The sequence below is a fragment of the Mustelus asterias genome, chromosome 11, assembly GCF_964213995.1.
Source record: "Mustelus asterias chromosome 11, sMusAst1.hap1.1, whole genome shotgun sequence".
Classification (NCBI taxonomy): domain Eukaryota; kingdom Metazoa; phylum Chordata; class Chondrichthyes; order Carcharhiniformes; family Triakidae; genus Mustelus; species Mustelus asterias.
In genome coordinates, this window is record NC_135811.1 from 72,005,628 (window position 1) to 72,023,956 (window position 18,329).

Genomic DNA, 18,329 nt, shown 5'->3' on the forward strand with positions numbered 1-18,329 from the left:
GGTTTTGTGGCAGGTAGGTCGTGCCTTACTAACCTTATTGAGTTTTTTGAGAAAGTGACCAAGGAGGTGGATGGGGGCAAGGCAGTGGACGTGGTATATATGGATTTTAGTAAGGCGTTTGATAAGGTTCACCATGGTAGGCTTCTGCAGAAAATGCAGATGTATGGGATTGGGGGTGATCTAGGAAATTGGATCAGGAATTGGCTAGCGGATAGGAAACAGAGGGTGGTGGTTGATAGTAAATATTCATCATGGAGTGCGGTTACAAGTGGTGTACCTCAGGGATCTGTTTTGGGGCCACTGCTGTTTGTAATATTTATTAATGATCTGGATGAGGGTATAGTTGGGTGGATTAGCAAATTTGCTGATGACACCAAAGTCGGTGGTGTGGTAGACAGTGAGGAAGGGTGTCGTAGTTTGCAGGAAGACTTAGACAGGTTGCAAAGTTGGGCCGAGAGGTGGCGGATGGAGTTTAATGCGGAGAAGTGTGAGGTAATTCACTTTGGTAGGAATAACAGATGTGTTGAGTATAGGGCTAACGGGAGGACTTTGAATAGTGTGGAGGAGCAGAGGGATCTAGGTGTATGTGTGCATAGATCCCTGAAAGTTGGGAATCAAGTAGATAAGGTTGTTAAGAAGGCATATGGTGTCTTGGCGTTTATTGGTAGGGGGATTGAATTTAGGAGTCGTAGCGTTATGTTGCAACTGTACACAACTCTGGTGCGGCCGCACTTGGAGTACTGTGTGCAGTTCTGGTCCCCACATTACAGGAAGGATGTGGAGGCTTTGGAGAGGGTGCAGAGGAGGTTTACCAGGATGTTGCCTGGTATGGAGGGGAGATCCTATGAGGAGAGGCTGAGGGATTTGGGATTGTTTTCGCTGGAAAGGCGGCGGCTAAGAGGGGATCTTATTGAAACATATAAGATGATTAGAGGTTTAGATAGGGTGGATAGTGATAGCCTTTTTCCTCTGATGGAGAAATCCAGCACGAGGGGGCATGGCTTTAAATTGAGGGGGGGTAGTTATAGAACCGATGTCAGGGGTAGGTTCTTTACCCAGAGGGTGGTGAGGGATTGGAATGCCCTGCCAGCATCAGTAGTAAATGCGCCTAGTTTGGGGGCGTTTAAGAGATCCGTAGATAGGTTCATGGACGAAAAGAAATTGGTTTAGGTTGGAGGGTCACAGTTTTTTTTTAACTGGTCGGTGCAACATCGTGGGCCGAAGGGCCTGTTCTGCGCTGTAATGTTCTATGTTCTATGTTCTATACCTACAAACAAGCAAATTAGGAGCAGGAGTAGGCCACTCGGCCCCTTGAGCCTGCTTCACCATTCAATAAGATCATGACTGATCTGATTGTAACTACAACCCTACAATCCTATCTAACTCTGCCATTTACATCTTTCCTTTGATAAGGAGACTAGTACTGCACATAGTACTCCAGATGTGGTCTCACCAATGCCTGAACAACTGAGGCATAGCCTCCCTACTTTTGTAATCATATTAAACAATAACATTCTATTAGCTTTCCTACTATGTCTTCTGCGATTCATGCACTAGGACATTCAGATCCCTCTGCAACTTCAGAGTTCTGCAGTTTCTTACTGCTGAGATAATCTTTTTTATTTTTCCTCCCAAAGTGGATAATTTCACATTTGTCCACATTATGTTCCATTTGCCAGATTTTTTTGCCCACTCACTTAACTTATTTATGTCCCTATGTAGCCTCCTTACGTCCCCTTCACAATTTACTTTCCTACCTATCTTTGTGTTTGTGTCACCAGCAAATTTAGCAACCATATCTTCAATTCCTTCATCCAAGTTATTTAAATAAATGTAAACAGTTGAGGCCCCAGCACTCATAGAATCATAGAATCCCTACAGTGCAGAAGGAGGCCATTCGGCCCATCGAGTCTGCACCGACCACAATCCCACCCAGGCCCGACCCCCACATATTTTACCCACTAATCCCTCTAACCTACGCATCTCAGGACTCTAAGGGGCAATTTTTTTTTTAACCTGGCCAATCAACCTAACCCGCACATCTTTGGACTGTGGGAGGAAACCAGAGCACCCGGAGGAAACCCACGCAGACATGAGGAGAATGTGCAAACTCCACACAGACAGTGACCCGAGCCGGGAATTGAACCCGGGACCTTGGAGCTGTGAAGCAGCAGTGCTAACCACTGTGCTACCGTGCCGCCCTTGTCACATAGTACCAACCAGATAAAGACTCATTGATGCCAACCCTCTGTTTCCTAGCCAATCTTCAATCCATGACAATATGTTACCCCCTACACCATGAGCTTTTATTTTCTGCAATAACCTTTGCCGTGGCACCTTAATCAAATGCCTTCGAGAAATCTAAGTACATCACATCTACCGGTTCCCCTTTATCCATAGAACATGTGAATCCTTCAAAGAGCTCCAATAAATTAGCAAGACATGATTTCCCTTACGCAAAACCATGTTGACTCTACCTGATTGCCTTGACTTTTTCTAAGTGTCCTACTATAACATCTTTAATAATGGCTTCGAACATTTTCCCTATGACAGATGTTAGGTTAACTGCAATTTCCTGCTTCTGTTTCCCTCCCTTTTTGAATCAAGGCGTTACATTTGCTATCTTCCTATCGAATGGGACCTTCCTGAATCTCGGGAATTTTGGAAAATTAAAACAAGTGCATCAACTATCTCATTAGCCACTTCTTTCAAGGCCTAACGGTGAAGTCCATCTGGACCAGGAGATTTGTGGGTGGCAGGGTGACACAGTGGTTAGCAATGCTGCCTCACAGTGCCAGTGACCAGAGTTCGATTCCAGCCTTGGGTAATTGTGCGGTGTTTTCACTTTCTCCCTGTGTCTGCGTGGGTTTCCTCCGGGTTCTCCAGTTTCCTCCCACAGTCCAAAGATGTGCAAGTTAGGTGGATTGGCCATGCTAAATTGCCCCTTAGTGTCCCAATATGTGTAGGTTTGATGGATTAGCCATGGTGAATGTGCGGAGTTACAGGGATAGGGTGGGGGAGAGAGTCTTGGTGGGACACTCTGTTAGAGAGTCAGTGCAGATTTGATGGGCTGACTGGCCTCTTTCGGCACTGTAGGGATTCTATGATGCTCTGCAGTGCCTGCAACTCAGCCTCCAGCTCGATGACTCTGAGCCAATGTTCCTCAAGCCACAAACACTTACTGCAGACATGTTTACCCTGATCACAGTTTTATACTTGATGCTTTGCGTTATTTCTTCTGTCTTCTAGTCCCATTACTACTGCCTGTTACCAACGTTACTTCCTTCCTATTTGGACCACCTTCAGGTTCCCATCCCCCTAACAAGCTAGTTTATTAGCTTTGGACTACAGATTAAACCAGTTATCCAAACTATCTCCTCATTAAAAGCAGACCATTGTTCAGTGTGATGAGTGGGGTACTGAAAGAATCAGTGCATGGAACCCTGCTATTCCCAAGCATACCAATGATTTGGATATGGAGATCAAATGTGATATTTCAAAATTTGCTGATGACACAAAACTGAGTTGTGAAGAGAATGCAAAGAGGTTTCAAATGGTGGAGAAGAACATGGCAGATGAGGATGGAATTTTTTCCATTTTGCCAGTGACGGGTTGTGTAGAGGCAGGAGCACGCACTAAGTCAGAAACCACTAACATGAAAATAGATTACGATTCTGCCAAAGGCGGCTTAATGAGTGGGTTATCCTGCCGCCTAGTGGCGTGAACACCACTTGCATTCATTACCATCTTGTGAAACTTCATTAAAATAGCTCATAACTGCATATTTATTTGTGGGACATGGGTGTCGCTGGCTGGCCAGCATTTATTGCCTATTCTTAGTTGCCCATGAGAAGGTGGTGGTGAGCTGCCTTCTTGAATCGCTGCAGTCCATGTGCTGTGGGTTGACCCACAATGCCATTAGGAAGGGAATTCCAGAATTTTGACCCAGCGACTACGAAGAAACGGCGACATATTTCCGAGTCAGGATGGTAAGTGGTTTTGAGGGGAACTTGCAGGTGGTGGCAATCAAACAGGCTGCTTTGTCTTGGATGGTGTTGAATCTCTTGAGTGTTGCTGGTGTTGCACTGATTCAGGCAAGTGGAGAGTATTCAATCTCACTCCTGACTTGAGTCTTGCAGATGATGAACATTCTTTGGGGCGTAAGTGAGTTACTCGCTGCAGAGTTCCCAGCAAATGATTTGCTCTTGTAGCCACAGTTCAGTTTCTGGTCAACGGTGGTGTTCCCATGTATCTGCTGCCCTTGTCCTTCTAGATGAAAGTGGTTGTGGGTTTGGAAGGTGCTGTCTAAGGATCTTTGGTGAATTGCTGCAGAGCACCTTGTGGATAGTACTCACTGCTGTTACTGAGCGTCGGTGGTGGAGAGATTGAATGTTTGTAGATGTGCAAGCCAGGATTAGTCATTGGGAGTATGGTTTACTTCAGCTGCAGGGAGGACAGGGCTGTGTACTCCAGAGGGAAAAAGCACAGCTTGGTGTACAGACCTATCTCCCTGTCACTGTCCCTGGGCTTGGCTGTCTCTGTACTGGACTGCAGTGGGAACGGTGATGGTAACGGGAGGCATTTGCAGCCTGTAGATTGGAAACACATAATGAAGTTGGGGATGGGGGTTGGTATGTGAAGCTCTCCTGGGGGGGGGGGGGGGGGGCAGGTTCACCTCGGTAGATGATCGCATACACAGCCTTCCGACGGAGTGGGTAGAGGTCCACATGGGGCATAGGCAGGTACCAAGTGATGGGCCCGGAGGATGGGGTAGGAATGTCCATCACAACAACGATGGCATCCAGTATTATTGGGGGGAGAAGAACAGCTCCACCTTCACACTGCGAGGTTCGAGGTCTGGCACATGGACAGTGAGAGGGCATCAAATTCTATTTGAAAGTAATAGTGAAGAACCACCAGCTTGCTGTACCACAGTAATAGCATTGCAATAAATCAACAGTGAACAAGAGTCAGCTGAGCTAGAAGGGAGGAAGTCCTCCTTGGAAAGAAAGGCCTTGAAAGCCAATGCTTTCATTAATGCTATTGAAGGGTTATTCAAAACTCAGTGGCTTCACATCACCGTCGCTGCCTCTCAAGAGTAACACCCAGAAATGTAGACTTTGTGAATGCAGGCAATAATGAAGGAAACACAGCTGCATTATATATGGCATTCCACCAATGAAGGCCAGTCACATTTTCATCAGAATTAGCATTCATAACGGGCTACCACTAATTGATCATGAGCATCTGGTTGGTCATGAGGACAGGGATTGGCAGCTTAACGTTCCAGGATACAGATGTTTCAGGCGGGATAGAGGGGGATGTAAAAGGGGTGGGGGTGTTGCACTACTGGATAAGGAGAATATAGTAAGAGTTTTAACAACACCAGGTTAAAGTCCAACAGGTTTATTTGGTAGCAAATACCCTTAGCTTTCGGAGCGCTGCTCCTTCGTCAGATGGAGTGGAAATCTGGATTTCCACTCAATCTGACGAAGCAGCAGCGCTCCGAAAGCTAATCATATTTGCTACCAAATAAACCTGGTGTTGTTAAAACTCTTACTGTGTTTACCCCAGTCCAACGCCGGCATCTCCACATAAGGAGAATATCACAGCTGTACTGAGGGACGACAGCTCAGAGGGCTCATACAGCGAGGCAATATGGATAGAGCTCAGGAATAGGAAGGGTGTAGTCACAATGTTGGGTGTTTACTATAGGCCGCCCAACTGCCAGCGGGAGATAGAGGAACAGATGTGTAAGCAGATTTTGGCAAGGTGTAAAAGTAACAGGATTGTTGTGGTGGGAGATTTTAACTTCCCCTATATTGACTGGGACTCACTTAGTGCTGGGACATGGATGGGGCAGAGTTTGTAAGGAGCATCCAGGAAGGCTTCTTGAAACAGTATGTAGATAGTCCAACTGAGGAAAGGGTCGTATTGGACCTGGTATTGGGGAATGAACCCAGCCGGGGGTAGTCGATGTTTCAGTGGGGGAGCAGTTTGGGAACAGTGACCACAATTCAGTAAGCTTTAAGGTGCTGATGGATAAAGATAAGTGTAGTCCTCAAGTTAAGGTGCTAAATTGGGGGAAGGCTAATTACAACAATATTAGGCAGGAACTGAAGAATGTAGATTGGGGGCAGATGTTAGAGGGCAAATCAACACCTGACATGTGGGAGGCTTTCAAATGTAAGTTGATAGGGATTCAGGAACAGCACATTACTGTAAGGATGAAGGATAAGTATGACAAGTTTTGGGAACCTTGGATAACGAGAGATATTGTGAGCCTCATCAAAGAGGAAAAGGAAACACTTGTCAAGGCTAGGAGGCTGGGAACACATGAAGCAAGTGTGGAATACAAGGAAAATAGGAAGAAACTTAACCGAGGAGTGAGGAGTGCTAAAAGGGGTCACGAAAAGTCATTGGCCAGCAGGATTAAGGAAAATCCCAAAGCTTTTTATACATATATAAAGAGCAAGAGGGGAGCCAGGGAAAGGGTCGGCCCACTCAAGGTCAGGGAAGGGAATCTATGCATGGAGCCAGAGGAAATGAGTGAAGTATTAGATGAGTACTTTGCGTCAGTATTCACCAAAGAGAAGGACTTGGTGGATGATGAGTCTGGGAAAGGATATGTAGATAGTTTGAGTCATGTTGAGATCAAAAAGGAGGAGGTATTGGGGTTCTTGAGAAACATTAAGGTAGACAAGTCCCCAGGGTCTGATGGGATATACCCCAGAATACTGAGAGAGGCAAGGGAGGAAAGTGCTGGGAGCTTGAGAGAAATCTTTGTATCCTCACTGGCTACAAGGGAGGTCATGATGTGGAGATGCCGGCGTTGGACTGGGGTAAACACAGTAAGAAGTCTAACAACACCAGGTTAAAGTCCAACTTGGTTGGACTGTAACCTGGTGTTGTTAGACTTCTTAGAAGGGAGGTCCCAGAGGATTGGAGAATAGCCAATGTTGTTACTTTCTTTAAGAAGGGTAGCCAGAATAATCCAGGGAATTACAGGCCGGTGATCCTTATATCAGTGGTGGGGAAATTATTGGAGGGGATTCTTCAAGACAGGATTTACTCTCACTTGGAAATAAGTGGACATATTAGTGAGAGACAACATGGTTTTGTGAAGGGGAGGTCATGTCTCACGAACGTGATCGAGTTTTTTGAGGAAGTGATGAAGATGATTGATGAGGACACGGCAGTGGATGTCGTCTACATGGACTTCAGTAAGGCCTTTGACAAGGTCCCTGGCAGACTGGTGCAGAAGGTGAAGTCGCACAGATCAGAGGTGAGCTGGTGCGGTGGATACAAAACTGGCTCGATCATAGAACATAAGAACAAGCCCCATTAATCTGGCCTCTCGAGCCTGCTCCGCCATTCAATAAGGTCATGCTGATCTTTTCGTGGACTCAGCTCCACTTACCTGCCCACTCACCATGACCCTTAATTCCTTTACTGTTCAAAAATTTAGCTATCCTTGCCTTAAAAATATTCAATGAGGTAGCTTCAACTGCTTCACTGGGCAGGGAATTTCACAGATTCACAACCCTTTGTGTGAAGAAGTTCCTCCTTAACTCAGTCCTAAATCTGCTTCCCCTTATTGTGAGGCCATGCCCCCTAGTTCTAGTTTCACCTGCCAGTGAAAACAACTTCCCTGCTTCTATCTTATCTATTCCCTTCATAATCTTATATGTTTCTATAAAATCTCCCCTCATTCTTCTGAATTCCAATGAGTATAGCCCCAGTCTACTCAGACTCTCCTCATAAGCCAACCCTCTCAACTCTGGAATCAACCTAGTGAATCTCCTCTGCACCCCCTCCAGTGCCAGTATATCGTTTCTCAAGTAAGGAGACCAAAACTGTGCACAGTACTCCAGGTGTGGCCTCACCAGCACCTTATACAGCTGCAACATAACCTCCCTGTTTTTCAACTCCATCCCCAATAAAGGACAAAATTCCATTTGCCTTCTTAATTACCTGCTGCACCTGCAAACCAACATTTTGTGATTCATGCACAAGGGCACCTAGGTCCCTCTGCAGAGCAGCATGCTGCAATTTTTACCATTCATATAATAGTCCATTTTGCTGTTATTCCTACCAAAATGAGCAATGGGGTGGGTGCTGCCAAAGCTTAGTCCCAAAAATGGAAAATTCCATCCTTGATGTGGAAAAATGTTAAGACTGATAGGTTGTCTCATTGAAACTTACAAAATTCTTGCAAGGCTCGACAGGGTAGATACAGGGAAAGATGTTTCCCCTGGCTGGAGTGGGGTGGGGGTCTAGAATCAGGGTCACAGTCTCAGATTAAGAGATAGACAATTTAGGATTGAGATAAGAATGAATTTCTTCACTCAGAGGTGGTGGATCAGAATTGGATGTAACAGGATCACAAAATTTGCTGCTTGAATCCTAACCTGCACCTAATCCCATTCACCTATCACTGATGTACACTGGCTCCCAGTTCAGCAGTGCGTTGAATTTAAACATCTCATTCTTGTGCTCAAATCCCCATTTCCTATCTCTGTAATCTGCAAGCGTCCAAACAGAGGATGACACCCCGGCATAGCTTTCCTCTGCCCTGGCCCGCACTGTGGGTGTTAAATAAATAGAACCATTCTGGCCTGGCTTCTTGAAGTTTAGGCACTGTTGCAGAAAATTCTAGATATTAATAAGTGGGCTTCTACGGTGCCTTTTAAAAATTATTTCATGGGATCTGAGCATCACTGTCTAGGCCAACAGTTGTTGCCCATCCTTATTTGCCCTTGGGATGACGGTGGTGAGCTGCCTTCTTGAACCGCTCCAGTCCATGTGATGTAGATACACCCACTGTGCTATTAGGGCGGGAGTTTCAGGATTTTGACCCAATGACTGTGATCCTGTTGATGGTTCTCCCCTTGTTCCTCACAGAGGGACTATAGCGGGACACACAGGGCGGCACGGTAGCACAGTGGTTAGCACTGCTGCTTCACAGCTCCAGGGTGCTGGGTTCGATTCCTGGCTTGGGTCACTGTCTGTGTGGAGTTTGCACATTCTCCTCATGTCTGCGTGGGTTTTCTCCGGGTGCTCCGGTTTCCTCCCACAGTCCAAAGATGTGCGGGTTAGGTTGATTGGCCAGGTTAAAAATTGCCCCTTAGAGTCCTGAGATGCGTAGGTTAGAGGGATTAGTGGGTAAATATGTGGGGGTAGGGCCTGGGTGGGATTGTGGTCGGTGCAGACTCGATGGGCCGAATGGCCTCCTTCTGCACTGTAGGGTTTCTATGATTTCTATGATATATTATATATATTCAGATACCCATTGGAAAGTCCTTCAGTCTCAGCCACTGTGCTGGTAGCAAACAAAAATGTAAAACAGTTAACAATTCTTACAGAGCCTTTATTTTTCATTCTGTGTATCACACTCTACTTGATAACCCTGGAGGCAAAAGTTAAAAATGTTAGGATCCGTGGTAACATTGGAAAAAAGCAGGCAGATAAAACTATTGCATCCCCTCCATACATTTTTCTATCATTTGCAGGTGAAAGCTTCCTCTGCTTGCATAAGAAGACTTCATTTCTTGCATTATAGAATGTCCCAAAGTGCTTCACAGCCAATGATGTACTTTTGAAGCAGAATTGCAATACAGGAAACATGGCAGCCAATTTGTGCACAGCAAGCTCCCAGAAACAACAATGTGTTAATAATAAGATAATTTGGCTTGGTGATGTTGACTGAGGGATAAATATTGGCCAGTACACTGGCAAGGTCCCCTACTCTCTTGGTTGCTATTTTAATGGGATCCTTTATACCCGTTTGAGAGGGCAGACGGCCCTTGGTTTTACATCTCATCCAAAGGACATCTGACAGTGGGGGACTCCATCAGTAATGTATTGGAATATCAACCTAGCTAATGGAGCGAAGTCTGTGGTGTGGGACCTGAATTCACAACCAGAGGCAAGAGATGCCAGGCTGGCAACCTTGTACATCTTGTGCATTTGAGATGGACACGTGGTGTTACACATCACTGCCTCATTCTTTAGACCTTATGCCCCATGAACTGGTGCAAAGTAGTAAATAAGAGGAAGTCTGGCTCTTTGGCCCTGCTCATTACTATTCAATGAACCTTGGTGGCAAATTCACAGTTAGGGATGTCTCTGATCCCCTTCACAGCGAACCAATATCTGGACTCATACTTGAAGGGATTTGGGAGAAGTAGTGGAGGGTGGGAACTTCAGACTGGTAACACCCACAGGATTTAATTCCTGCAGGAGAGGTTGGGGAATGAATATGGACAAATGAAAAGAAAAATATTAAATGAACTTTAACAGATTGAGTTACAGGGCTGGTCAGTATGGGCTGAGCTGGTAAACCCTCCATTACACAGGATACAGTTTGTGGGAAGTGGATTTTCCAGTGGACTTTTGTATTTCCTGTGATTGCTTGGAATTGTAAAGAGGAACTGGGCAGTTACCTCACTGCGCACTGCTTTTCCTGGCTCAGTTGTTAGTGTTAAATCTGATTGGAGGTGGGAATACTGGGCTGGTTGTAACATGACACTGAAAGCAGAACACAAACTGGTTTAAAGCAAAGAAGTTCACTGAGGAGACACGGAAAAGTATTCTCATACTTATCAAGTTTTAAGTAAATGTAAGTGCTTTATCAACGTTTATTTTTCCTGTATTGCCAGTTTTTGTCTGTTTGCTGCTATCCTATTCTGTGTGTCTTTGTGTGGCTGTTAGCACCTAACAATTTATTGCCTCTCAGTTTAGAAATGAAATATCGTTGACAAAGTAATGACACTAACCTGTTATCTCAGTATCATAGAATCATATAATCTTGTATTCACGTTGTCAACTTATTATTAATTTCACTTCCTCCTTCTCATTGGAGCCCAGGTTCACTGAGTACTGCCTCTCGCAGGGATATAGGATCCCAAGTACTGCCGCTCACTGGGTTCCAGTGGTTCCCAGGCACTGCCTCTCACTGGACTCCAGGTTCTCAGGCACTGCCTCTCACTGGACTCCAGGTTCCCAGGCACTGCCTCTCACAGGGTTCCAGAGGTTCCCAGAGCACTGTCTCTCATTGGGTTCCAGAGGTTCCCAGGCACTGCCTTTCACTGGACTCCAGCTTCCCAGGCGCTGCCTCTCACAGGGTTCCAGAGGTTCCCAGAGCACTGCCTCTCACTGGGTTCCAGAGGTTCCCAGGGCACTGCCTCTCACTGGGGTCTCAGTTCGCTGCGCACTGTCTCTCACTGGGGTCTCAGTTCGCTGCGCACTGTCTCTCACTGGGGTCCACTGGGCACTGTCTATCAGTGGGCTCCATGATTTTAAGAGAGTTTGGGTCCAGACTTCAATGTCTCATCAAAGTGATTGCTGTAAATTATTTGATTGAAAGTGTGGATGGGCAGCTATAGACATGGAATCCTACAGGGCAGAAGGAGGCCATTCGGCCCATTGAGTTGGCATCGATGTGGCTGAGGTTCTCTGTTTCCAACTGATTCCATCTTGACACCTATAGCTTCCCTCTCTGTGAAGAACAAGATAAAGTTCAGGACAGGCAGCTCAGGCTAACCTTTCTCTACTAGGTAGACTGAGGCCAGTGGACCAGCCAACTCAATGGAGGGCAATGATGAAAATTTGGACCCTGTTAACTCAGTATCTGACAGTACGGTCACTGAACTTTCCACAAGTTTTTGTAAATGGTATTGCTGGTATTCTCACTGAGGTGGCTGGTTTTGAGTAATCTACTAATTCATTGAGTTATTTCTTGTTGTTCCAGTATGTGTACAGATTTGTACCTCACTCTATTTACCCACCTTTGATCCCTATCCCACGCCTTTAATACAAAAATCGAGTGATCTCAGTCTTGAATGCTTGAATGTTGAGGATGTGAAAGGCGTTACATAAATACAAAGTGTTAAGCAGCAGTTGGGACAGTGGGTTTCCGGTTTTTGTTTCAATGCTGTCTGAGTGGGAAGTCGATTGGATGATGGATCATTGTAAACTGCCCAACCCTGCTCACTAAGAATGTGTTAATTTCTCTTTCTGTCAGATCTCTCCACCAGGTACTATTGATAGTGGTGCTGGCTGCTCCCTGAATAACCCTGAACAGTTTCTGTAGCCATACTTGATGGAGGTTTTTAATCGTAGCTTTGGGGAGGATTGACTGTGGTGAGCTGGGATCACCTGGAGAATCACTTTCTTGAGGAAAGCTTTCTGAGCAGTGGGTGAGTTTACAGTTTAATGCGCAGCTAAAATGTGGTTGAACTCGCTTGGGGACTGTGGCTCTTATCAACGTCCCAGTTCATTCTTTATTACAATCCCGTGATTTTAAAACCCCTTAGATTTGAGCCCATTCTCAGCAATCAGACTGCAATTAGACAAATATATCCTGTGTCAGTTTCTCCTTGTCCTGTGGTACTTTACACAGCTGGCCATTCTTCATTTATCAGCCATATTTGAATGTTGACAAGCTATTAATGACTGTAGGTTGCACCACACTGGACTATGCATGCAATCACTCTGGTCTGCTAATGTGCTTTTTCCAGTTGGTGGCCTCTGGGTATTAGTCAGGTGTGGATCCTGGCAATTTCTCTTAGCTAATTTCGCCTGACCGTAATCTTACCCCAAATGCATATGATGCACCTTGGCTGCGATCAGCTCAGATGTGAGTGGGACTTGTGGGAATTCTAAACTGTCTAGCTCAGTGCCACAAGAGTGAATGCACTTACCCATCACTCCATAGAGTGAGCTCGCATGTGCTTCTATGGCTTTCCCAAAATTAAAAGCGGCAAATCTCTCCCCTTTTGTTTACAAACATACACAGCACTGACAGAGATATTGAGAGGACAGTAACTTCACCACAGCATTGTAAAGCTACAGCAGGATTGATTGATTGATTGATTGTGTCAACGTATCTTCAGACTGGAGCAAGCCGTACACCAGGGTGGTCCACTGGTATAAAATCTTCACTTTGCGTTGTTTGGTTTGAAGCACTGATCACTGCACAGTTTGATCGAACAGATTGTGGCAGATTTAGTATTAGAGTGAAGTCATTGTACATTATCTGTAAATGTTGCAGCCTGGGGGGTGGTTATCTATTAGCCAGATAGAACAAACACAGCAAGGTCACTGATATCAGCTGAACTCCTTCCAGGTGTGGGTGGCATGTTCAGGGTTCTATTGTCATAGCCCCATAGGTGAGAGTGTCCCATCTAGCGAGGTTCCACGTTGGGTGCCATCAGAACTCGAGTGGATTCTGTATGCTCAATTGTTAAATTCAGAAAAGGCCATTTAAATCATTTGAAACAGTTAAAGATGCAAAAACAATCTTGGGCTAAAGAGTGAGGAATTAAAAGTAAAGACTATAAGCAATGCTGGATATGGATGTCAACTCTTTCAACAGATAACAGAATAATTTGGTTAATATAAATGTGTACAAGATGCAACTGAATGTGGTTCTACTGAGCAAAGGGATAGGGAAAGAAGGTGAGAAATTGGAGAAATGTGATTGATCTCTGGAAAATAGACAAAATTGTTGGATATAAATGTTCATAGAATCATAGGATCCCTACAGTGCAGAAGCAGGCCATTTGGCCAATCAAGCCTGCACCAACTACAATCCCACCCAGGCCCTATCCTGTAACCCATGTATTTACACTGACACCAAGGTATAATTTAGCATGGACAAACCACCTAACAGGCACATCTTTGGACTGTGGGAGGAAACTGGAGCACCCGAAGGAAACCCACGCAGACACGGGAAGGTCGTGCAAACTCCACACAGACAGTGATCCAAGCCGGGAATTGAACCCGGGTCCCTGGCGCTGTGAGGCAGCAGATTTGCATTCATATGGCACCTCTCCCAATCTCAGGACATCCCAAAGCGCTTTACAACCAACTATCTAACCATACTGTTATAATGTGGGAAATGTGGCTACCAATTTTGGCAGAGCCAGCTCCCAAAAACAGCAAAGTGATAGTGACCAGATCACCTGCTTTAGTGGCATAGATTAAAGGAAAAATATTGGATTGAACTCTGGGGAACTCTACCCTGCTCTCACTGAAAACAGTGGCATAGGTTTTGCATATATAACTAAGGCTGACAGAGAGGCAACAATGCTACCACTGAGCCATGCCTGACAACTTAAAGATTCTCTCATTGCTGAAATACCGATGACATATTTTCAGTTCAAAGACAGTGTGTTGTTAGAGACGGTGCTGTGTGACAGGAACACTGCCTGTTGTGAGGGGTGTTAACCGCGTCATGGTAGATTGTTTGTTTTCCTGTTGGGGAAACCAGTTTCAGACTAGCTGGGTTACTGCAGTATTGTGCCTGGATATGTCTTGCACAATAACAGGGTGTAGCAACCCTCTGCATAATGTAATGTACAACTGAACCTTTTAAATCACATCTATGGGGGCCGAAACACTCTGTCCTTGTCTTGTCCATGGCTGCGGTTTTCCGGTGCTGCTGCGGTGAATGGAGTTTTGGCTGAGCGCCAAATTCTCCATTCTTGCTGCCAGTGGGTCGGTTACGGACAAGATCAGAGAATCCCTCCAATATCTTTTGCCATTCTTAGTGTCAATAACTTGGATTGGTAAATTTGAGAGATCAGCATTGCTATATTGTCAGACTGCTTATCCAACATCGAATACTGGATGAGCAGAAATTTCCTCCAATTGAAATAAGTGGGCAAGACTGAAACTATTGATTTTTTGTCCTCACTTCAAACTCCATTCCTGAGGTACTGATTCCATCCCTCTCCCTGACAACAGTCTGAGATTAAGCCAGTCTATTTGCAACCTTGGTGTCACGTTCCATCCCATAATGAGCTCTGACCTCAGATTTGTGCCATTACTATGACTGCTTATTTCCATAAGATCGCCTGACTTCAACCCTCTCTCAGCTAATCTTCTACTGAAACTGTCATTCATGCTTCATTACCTCTAGATTTGACTATTCATGCCACTCCTGGTTGGTCTCCCACATTCTATCCTCCCTAAACTTGAGGTCATCCAAAACCCCATTGTCCGTGTCTTAACCTGCAGCACGTCCTGTTGCCCTATCACCCTCGGGCTTACTCCCACCAAGGCCAATATTTCCTTTTTTTAAGGATGTGGGCTTTGCTGGCTAGGTCAGCGTTCATTGCTCATCCCTAATTGCCCTTGAGAGCTGGTGGTGAGCTGCCATCTTGAACCACTGCAGTCCATGTTTTGTTGACACGCACAGTACGGTTGGTCCTCTCTTATGTCTCGCAGTACTCCAACTCTAATCTAACCAGAGCTTTATGCAACTGAAGTGTGACTTTTATCCCCTTGTATTCTAGTTCCCTTGATATAAACGCCAGCATCCCATTAGCTTTTAGGATTATTTTCTGTACCCGTTTATGAGATTTTAATGATCTATATACCTGGACCCCAAAATGTCTTTGAACTTCAAGAGCAAGGTGCTGCAAATGCTGGAAATCTGAAATTAAAATCAAAAACTGTGAGAAATGCACAGCATCTGTGGGCCATTTATTATATTAAAGACACGATTTAAATGTAAATTGTTATTGAGTGAGAAACAGATTCAGACTGGTGACCCTGCAGCAGAGTTTTTCCTTGAACCTCGACTGTAGCTTTTCACCATTTGGAAAGTGCATGATCTCACATTTACCTACATTGAAATCTATTTGCCAGTGTTTTGCCAATTCATTTAACCTGTCAATATCTCTTTTCAGCTTTATGCTTCTAATCTATACTCTTTACAATGCCTGTATGCCATTAAAAATTGGGATCTGTGGCTTTCTCTCCTATGATCTCGGCGATCAATAAGTACACTGAAGCTCAAACACAGATTGGGGCAGACACCACTCGTTACATCCTGTCAACTAAAGAGTATCTGTCCATTATCCCTACTCTCTATCTCCCCACCACTCAGTGAACTTTATAACCAGGACAGTAATTTACTCTCAATTACTTTTGAAGGATATGTAGAAATTGTGCCAACCAAATAATACATTGCAAATGCTCACTAATTGGTATATGACTAGTTGGTCTGTTTTTGTGATGCACCAGTCATTCTGGTATTCACTCTCCATTTAACCTAAAAACAGGCAAGGCAGACCCTATTACTGTCATGCTCCGGGTCTCTTAAGATGCAAGTGGATACAGGGGCATCAGCCACTGTAATTGGCGAGCACACATTTCAGTACCTAAAAGAGGGACTCGCACCACTGAACTTGGTGGGCACTTCTGCCAGGCTCGAGGGGCCAGATGGCCTACTCCTGCTCCTAGTCCTTATGTTCTTATGTTGAAGACTTATATGGGAGAAGCAATAAAAATATAAAGCACCCCAATGGTACCTGTAAGCTATGGACAACAGTCTGGCCAGCACCTGGTAATAATAGTCGCAGGAGAAGGACCAAACCATCTGAGTCGATAGTCAAACACTGTCAATAGTACCAATTGCGACAAAGGTTGCTAGAACAAGATGTACTAGCAATTTTGAATAAACTGAAAGTTGATAAGTAATAACTAGATGTACTAGCAATTTTGAATAAACTGAAAGTTGATAAGTCCCCTGGGCCTGATGAAATATATCCTAGGAGTCTTTGGGAGGCAAGGGATGAGATAGCAGAGCCTTTGGCATTGATCTTTGCGTCCTCACTGTCCACAGGGGTGGTGCCAGAGGACTGGAGAGTGGCGAATGTGGTTCCTCTGTTTAAGAAAGGGAATAGAAATGACCCTGGTAATTATAGGCTGGTTAGTCTTACTTCGGTGGTCGGTAAGTTGATGGAAAAGGTCCTCAGGGATAGGATTTACGACCATTTAGAAAGATGCAGCTTAATGCGGGATAGTCAGCACGGATTTGTGAAGGGCAAGTCTTGCCTCACAAATTTGATAGAATTTTTTGAGGAGGTAACTAAGTATGTAGATGAAGGTAGTGCAGTTGATGTCATATACATGGATTTTAGTAAGGCGTTTGATAAAGTCCCCCATGGTCGGCTTATGAAGAAAGTAAGGACGTGTGGGACAGAGGGAAGTTTGGCCGATTGGATAGGTAACTGGCTATCTAACAGAAGACAGAGGGTGGTGGTGGATGGAAAATTTTCGGACTGGAAACCGGTTACCAGCGGAGTGCCACAGGGATCAGTGCTTGGTCCTCTGCTATTTGTCATTTTTATTAATGACTTGGAGGAGGGGGCTGAAGGGTGGATCAGTAAATTTGCTGATGACACCAAGATTGGTGGAGTAATGGATGAGGTGGAGGGCTGTTGTAGGCTGCAAAGAGATATAGATAGGATGCAGAGCTGGGCTGAAAAATGGCAAATGGAGTTTAACCCTGACAAATGCGAGGTGGTTCATTTTGGTAGGACAAATTTAAATGTGGATTACAGGGTCAAAGGTAGGATTCTGAAGAATGTGGAGGAACAGAGAGATCTTGGGGTTCATATCCATAGATCTCTGAAGGTTGCCACTCGAGTGGATAGAGCCGTGAAGAAGGCCTATAGTGTGTTGGCGTTCATTAACAAGGGGTTTGAGTTTAAGAGCCGTGGGGTTATGCTGCAACTGTACAGGACCTTGATGAGACCACATTTGGAATATTGTGTGCAATTCTGGTCACCTCACTATCAGAAGGATGTGGAGACACTGGAAAGAGTGCAAAGAAGATTTACCAGGATGCTGCCTGGTTTGGAGGGTAGGTCTTATGAGGAAAGGTTGAGGGAACTTCGGCTTTTCTCTTTGGAGCAGAGGAGGTTGAGAGGAGACTTGATAGAGGTTTATAAGATGATGAGGGGGATAGATAGAGTGAACGTTCAAAGACTATTTCCTCGGGTGAATGGAGTGGTAACTAGGGGGCATAACTATAGGGTTCATGGTGGGAGATATAGGAAGGATGTCCGAGGTAAGATTTTTACTCAGAGAGTGGTTGGGGTGTGGAATGGACTGCCTGCAGTGATAGTGGAGTCAGAAACTTTAGGAACATTTAAGAGGCTATTGGATAGGCACATGGAGTACTTCGGAATGATAGGGAGGAAATAGCTTGATCAGGGTTTCAGACAAAGCTCGGCACAACAACGTGGGCCGAAGGGCCTGTTCTGTGCTGTACTGTTCTATGTTCTATTTAACAGCCCCCACTGCACCTTCGGGAATGGCCAGGCTGGCCATGGGTATGAATCCATATCGATTATGTTGGTCTATTTCTGGGAAGTGATTTTGCCTGTGATTGATACACGTTCTAAATGGATGGAGGTTCAGTCACCCAAAGCGCATTGTACCACAGTTGCTTTTCAACTCATGATGTCAGACAGTGGAACCACATTCACAAGTACTGAGTTCCAAAACCTCACCACTCTCAACAGTATTAA

The 18,329-nt window shown here is 45.0% G+C and overlaps 1 protein-coding gene across 7 annotated transcripts in view; it reads left to right on the top strand.

The window, feature by feature from the left end:
* Positions 1-10,467: 10,467 nt before the first annotated feature.
* The window catches only part of LOC144500587 (solute carrier family 15 member 1-like), a 139,550-nt gene continuing 131,688 nt past the window's right edge, over positions 10,468-18,329 (top strand). For 2 of the 7 annotated variants that reach the window (XM_078223740.1, XM_078223743.1), the window contains exon 1: positions 12,107-12,196. The gene's annotated coding sequence lies outside the window, so the exon portion shown is untranslated. Of the gene's footprint in view, positions 10,622-12,025; positions 12,201-18,329 lie in introns of those variants that run through there. The other 5 variants (XM_078223746.1, XM_078223739.1, XM_078223741.1 and 2 more) reach the window with 5 other exon arrangements.